At 46.5% G+C, this 6,648-nt stretch overlaps 1 non-coding gene across 1 annotated transcript; it reads left to right on the forward strand.

The window, feature by feature from the left end:
* Positions 1 to 480: 480 nt before the first annotated feature.
* Positions 481 to 604, forward strand: LOC145356740 (U6atac minor spliceosomal RNA). The gene has a single exon (XR_013889211.1). It is a non-coding gene; the product is annotated as a U6atac minor spliceosomal RNA (small nuclear RNA).
* Positions 605 to 6,648: the final 6,044 nt, after the last annotated feature.

Below are 6,648 nucleotides of genomic sequence, written 5' to 3' on the forward strand. Positions count from 1 at the left end.
GTCTCTCCGTGTCTCCCTGCCTCTATACCCCTTTGTCTCTCTATTCCGCTATCTCCATTTCAGTCTCTCCCTTCTATATCTTTATCCACCTCTCTTTTCCTCTGTCTCACCCTGTGCCCCTCAATCCCCATCTCTCTATCTGTATTGTGCTTTTCTTCTTCTATATTTTTTCCACATTCTCTTTGCCAACTCTTGATTCTGGATATTTTCCTGCTATTTCCTTTGTTTCACTTGAAATTCTAGTGGCCACAGGCGACACACGGTAATGAGTTTATTCTGTTTCCAGGGTTCCTTTTCTCTATTGCTATCACGTCTAAACCATAATACGTAATCCTCCCCTTCATCCCTGTGCCGTTGCTATGACACAGTTAGAAATGCTGTGAAGTCTTACTGCTTGCTGAAGCTGGTCCAAGTGGGAGAGGCAGAGCAGACCAGGGCAGCAGTGGCTGATGTGGGGGGTGTGTGTTCATGCTATTCTATTTGTTGTGAGGAAAGAGAGAGGGTTAGCGCTCCCCTTGATAAGGATGGGAGGGGTCATTGGATCATAGAACCCTACAGTGCAGAAAGAGGCCCTTCGGCCCATCGAATCTGCACCCAACACAATCCCACCCAGGCCCTACCCCCATATCCACACTTAAAACTGGACCAGATGCTGGGCAACACAACAGGTCAGTGACTATCACTGTTTGCTGTGCAGATACATGGATTTGGGCCGGTGTCTGTGGGAGTTTGCGCATTCTCCCCGTGCTTGCGTGGATTTTCTCCGGATGCTCCGGTTTCCTCCAACACCCCAAAGATGTGCTCTTAGGCTGATTAGTGTAACAAATTGTCCCTAAATTATTCTCCCCTCAAATTGGTTTCCAATGTGGAGTGCCATAAGCGTAGACAAGGATCATGGGTGGAAGAGGGGACTCACAATGTTCAGACGACGGCGTGGGCTCGTTGGACCGAAGGGCCTGTTTCCCATGCTGTGTTGTTCTTTGTATTATACCCACTAATCCCTCTAACCTACGCATCCCAGGATACTAAGGAGCAATTTCTTAGCATGGCCAATCAACCTAACCCGCACATCTTTGGACTGTGGGAGGAAACCGGAGCACCTGGAGGAAACCCACACAGACACAAGGAGAATGTGCAAACTCCACACAGACAGTGACCCGGGCCGGGAATCGAACCCAGAACCCTGGAGCTGTGAAGTAGCAGTGCTGACCACTGTGCTACCGAGCCACCCATTGGCCTTACAACACACAAATGGTTAAGGCTTTGCCACCTACTAAGTTTGGCATCTAACTACGTTTAAGAATTTGTTTGCACTGGAGAGGACGCAAAGGAGATGCACCAGGATCTCCCCTGGGATGGGAAGTTTCAGCTAATGAGGAGAGGCTGGATAGGCTGGGGCTTTTTTCCCCTGGAGCAGAGGAGGCTCAGGGATATAATGGAGGTACCCAAAATTATAAATAGACCAGATCATAAGAACCTTCTCCCCATGACAGAGATATTTAGATCAGAGGATATAGGTTTAAGGTGAGGTTTTAGGGGTTTAGAGAGGATCTGAGGAAAGGTTTTTTTCACCCAGAGATTGTTGGAAATATGGAATGTGCTGCCTGAGAAGGTGATGGAGGTAGATACTCCAGCAACATTTAATAGCATCTGAGCGAGCACTTAAATTGCCTAGTAGGCTATGGTAAAGTGTTGGTAAATGGGACTAGTTCGATTTGTTAGCCCAGATGTGGTGGGCTGAAGGGCCTGTCTCTGTGCTGTACGACTCTACCCATGGACCTTGTGTGTGGGACCAGCACAAGATAAGTGAAATCAGTGTTCAGTCAAACAGGGCTTCTCTGAGAAATAGACTTAAGGCATGGTAAGCAATCAAAAAGGTCATTCATCCATAACCTGAGAGTATGGGGGAAACTGGCCTGTGTCTATAATAGTAAAATGATTAAAGAGCTTAATGCACCATATAACCATGGTAACAGAATGATTAGGAGAGTTTGATTAGGAGTGTTTGAGTGGGGCTTCCTGTTGATATATCCAGTGTCATTCAATGTATTGTGATGTAGAGCTTGAAATGATAAAAGGTAGAATTAGTGTAAGTGTTTTGTGTAAACATCTGTCGTCACGCTGCTCTGTCGGGTGTGATGTACCTGAGTACTTGTGTTAAATTTTGAATTCAGTATAAAAATTGTGCAGACATAATGGATTACACGACAATATTTACTCATGTCCTGGTGGTGAAGCTTATTAAAGACCTGAATAACAGCTCCACACAGAACTCAGTCATGGACAGGGCCTCGCAGGAGGAAAGCCTCCTTCCTTCAGGAATGTCTTCCAATTGTTCCGGAACATCGCTGTCAACTCACAGAAAGCCCTAACTTGGGACTGACCAAATGCGGAAGGTAAATTTGGAAAGGCACAGAGCATAGCAAGAAACTTCACCAGAAACATGCAGAAGCAAAGTAGCGGTGTCGCAACTAGGAGTAGGAGTAGAGGCCATTCAGCCCCTTGAGCTTACTCTGCTATTCAATATGATCGTGGCTGATTTCATTTCGGCCTCATCTCCATCTTCCTGTCTGCTCCCCGTAACCCTTTTACTAATTAAACACCTATCTATCTCCTCAAATTTGTTTAGTGTTCCAGCATCCACTGTATCTTGGGGTAGAGAGTGCCACAGATTCGCGATCCTTTGAGTGAAGTAATTCCCCCTCGTCTCTGTTCTAAATCTGCCACCCCTAATATTTGGGCCTCTCGTTCTAGATTGAACAACAAGGGGAAGTATCCGTTCTACACCTACCCTAACAATCCCCATTTTCATCGTATACACCTCAATTAGATCTCCTTTCATTCTTCTAAACTCCAGCGGGTATAGGACTGAACTGCTCAATCTCCTTTTAACAATAAAAGGCTTTATTGCCAACAAAACTTCATATATATATAAAAAGCAAGGTCAGACTAGATTGCAAATGTGACTGCTCTACTCGGATCGCTGGCTCCAACTGTGAGTCCCTCCTCAACACAGAAAAGGGTTTGAGGCTGGTGTAGATCAGCCAGAATCAGACTGAATGATAATGCAGGCTCAAAGACCTGGTGGCCCACTCCTGCTCTCTTTCTTATCTGCTTGTGTGAAATGTCGTACGTTTCATAGAACATTGAACCCTACAGTGCAGAAAGAGGCCCTTCGGCCCATCGAGTCTGCACTGACCATAATCCCACCCAGGCCCTACCCCCATATCCCAACATATTTACCCACTAATCCCTCTAACCTACACATCCCAGGATACTAAGGGGCAATTTTAGCATGGCCAATCAACCTAACCCATCTTTGGCCTGAGAGAGGAAACCGGAGCACTTGGAGGAAACCCACACAGACACGAGGAGAATGTGCAAACTCCACATAGACAGTGACCCAAGCCGGAAATCGAACCCAGGACCCTGGAGCTGTGAAGCAGCAGCGCTAACCACTGTGCCACCGTGCCGCCCAAATGCCTTCTCCCAATTGGCTCAGCTTCCCACCAGGAAGATCCATGGAGCTCTCACTGATCGCGTGGCCATCAGGAAACGTCTCCTCTTAAAGGGCCAAGCTACTACACCCCTTCCCCTGAAAGTCTGAAACATTCCTCAGGAGAAACTAAGAACCAGGTGAGGTAGGCACTTATAACAAACTCTTATATAAATAGGATATCAGGAAGAACCACTGGAAACCTCATCAAAGGTTCATACAGACTCCCTGGCTCTGTTAGAGTATCTGTTTGATGGTAGGCTGGTCTACATTTAAAAGGCCAGACTGGACAGATGAGAAAGGCAGGTTCATTAATCCTGGTGGCTCTTGGGCAGATTCTGACTCCTCAGTCTCCACAACCATTGGTTGCTCCGGCCCATTCTCCACCAAAATCCCAGTGACCAGGGTTGGCATCCCTGAACTATCTGCAGCATCGCCATTACTGCTCTCCTCCTCAGGTGCTCCACGTGTTTCCTAAGCCTGCAGCCTTGTATCTCCATGACTTGGGAGACCAGTCCTGTTCTCTTCACCATTTTCCCAGCCAGCCATGCCGGGCCTGCTGTGAAATTTCTAACCATGACAGCATCCTTCAGTTTAAACATTCGGTTTTTCCTTCCTGAATCATGATTTACCTTCTGGGAAGCTGCCTAGCCTCCACGCTCTCCGCTAAACTCAGGGCTATAGTGTCCAATCTAGTTAGTAACCGTTGTCCCATCAGTAACTCAGCTGTGTGATTCCAGTGATCAGGTTTGGGGTGGTGTTATACGGCAATAAAAAATTGGTTATTGATAAAGGAAGGGTCTGTTCACCTTTCTCTTTATGACAACTTAAATGTCTGTACTGCCTGCTCTGCCAGTCCATTTGATTCTGGGTGGTAAGGTGCCAACCTCACATGGCAAATTCCTTTGAACTTGAGAAGGTTTTGGAATTCCTCATGAATGATGTGCCACTGTCCGACACGCCCACTTCTGGAATGCCATGGAGAATGGGGTACAAAACTCTGGAGCAGCCAATGCACTTGGAGTATTGCGTACAGTTCTGGTCGCCGCATTATAAGAAAGATGTGGAGGCATTGGAAAGGGTGCAGAGGAGGTTTACCAGGATGTTGCCTGGTATGGTGGGAAGGTCTTATGAGGAAAGGCTGAGGGACTTGAGGTTATTTTCGTTAGAAAGAAGAAGGTTGAGAGGTGACCTAATTGAGGCATAGAAGGTGATCAGAGGGTTAGATAGGGTGGACAGTGAGAGCCTTTTTCCTCGGATGGTGATGGCTAACACGAGGGGACATAGCTTTAAATTAAGGGGTGGTAATTATAGGACGGATGTCAGAGGTAGGTTCTTTACTCAGAGGGTAGTAAGGGCGTGGAGTGCCCTGCCTGCAGCAGTTGTGGACTCGCCAACTTTAAGGGCGTTCAAATGGTCAGTGGATAGGCATATAGATAACATTGGAATAGTTTAGGTTAGAGGGTCATTAGATTGGTTCCACTGGTCGGCGCAACATCGAGGGCCAATGTTACTGCGCTGTAATGTTCTATGTTCTAATGAATATCTTCCTTAACTTGTCAATGGTGACCATGGCTGTAATGGGCTTCTTCAACTGCACATCTAACTTCTTATCGTCACCAGAAGTATTTATAAATTCACAACATCAGAATCACATTTCACTCAACCTTTACGGGAAAGGTCTCTCCAAAAATAATAAACCCGTGGCTTATTACCAACTAATTTCCCTATGTCCCATCAGTCTAGAAAACTCCTCCAGCTGGATTTGCAGAGTCAGAACCTGAAACCAGAATGAATTTCAAGTCCATGTTGCCAACATGCCGCTACTTTTAAATGTGCCGGGGCTGCTTACACGAGAGGTCAGCTTGTTGCCCAATATATGGCGCCAAGGGAGCTTCCTGCCTGGCACCAGATAAGGCAGCTGCCAGCCCATGCTGGGGGTAAGGAGGTGCAGCATCATGAGGTGCAGTTGGTTGGCCCATTACAATTCACAACAATGTGAATATCTGACATTCCCACAATGAACCGGACCTCAGGGAATTAATGTCCAGCAGATCCGCCAAGATAAAGATTGCAGTTCACCGCACAGGCCCTAATTCAGGCATGTCCAGCTGGCAGCCTCCAAAGCTCCTCCACACAGGAACCCGGAGAGTTCATGGAAAATGCTGGTTTGATGGATCAGTGAGTTTGAAGATTTACTGGCTAAACGTTAGGACTCTGAAGAGTGCAGTTGAACAGAGGGATCTGGGACTACAGATACAGAATTCCCTAAAAGTGACGTCACAGGTAGATAGAGTCGTAAAGAGTGCTTTTGGTACACTGGCCTTTATGAATCGGAGTATCGAGTATAAAAGTTGGAGTGTTATGGTAAGGTTGTATAAGGCATTGGTGAGGCCGAATTTAGAGTATTGTGTACAGTTTTGGTCACCTAGTTACAGGAAGGATGTAAATAAGGTTGAAAGAGTGCAGAGAAGGTTCACAAGGATGTTGCCGGGACTTGAGAAGCTGAGTTACAGAGAGATTGAATAGGTTAGGACTTTATTCCCTGGAGTGTAGAAGAATGAGGGGAGATTTGATAGAGGTGTATAAGATTTTGATGGGTATAGATAGAGTGAACGCAAGCAGGCTTTTTCCACTGAGGCTAGGGGAGAAAAAAACCAGAGGGCATGGGTTAAGGGTGAAAGGAGAAAAGTTTAAAGGGAATATTAGGGGGGGATTCTTCACGCAGACAGTGGGGGGAGTGTGGAATGAGCTGCCAGATAAATGCAGGCTCACTTTTAACATTTAAGAAAAACTTGGATGGGTTCATGGATGAGGGGGGTGTGGAGGGATATGGTTCAAGTGCAGGTCAGTGGGACGAGGCAAAAAATGGTTCAGCACAGACAAGAAGGGCCAAAAGGCCTGTTTCTGAGCTGTAATTTTCTATGGTTCTCTTGTGCTATGGTTCTGCAGGGAGCTGCTCCTCCAATCACAGCCTATTTTTCTTCTGTGTTTGCTGATGAGAGGTTCAAAAGTGAGGGTGGGTGGGTGAGTGAGTGAGTGAGTATTTGAGTAAGGCTGAGCGAGTGAGTGAATGAGTGTGAGTGAGTGTATGAGTGAGGCTGAGTGAGTGAGAGAGTGAATGAGTGTGAGTGAATGTATGAGTGAGGCTG

The sequence above is a fragment of the Carcharhinus amblyrhynchos genome, chromosome 21, assembly GCF_965287045.1.
Source record: "Carcharhinus amblyrhynchos chromosome 21, sCarAmb.v2.hapA, whole genome shotgun sequence".
NCBI lineage: Eukaryota > Metazoa > Chordata > Chondrichthyes > Carcharhiniformes > Carcharhinidae > Carcharhinus > Carcharhinus amblyrhynchos.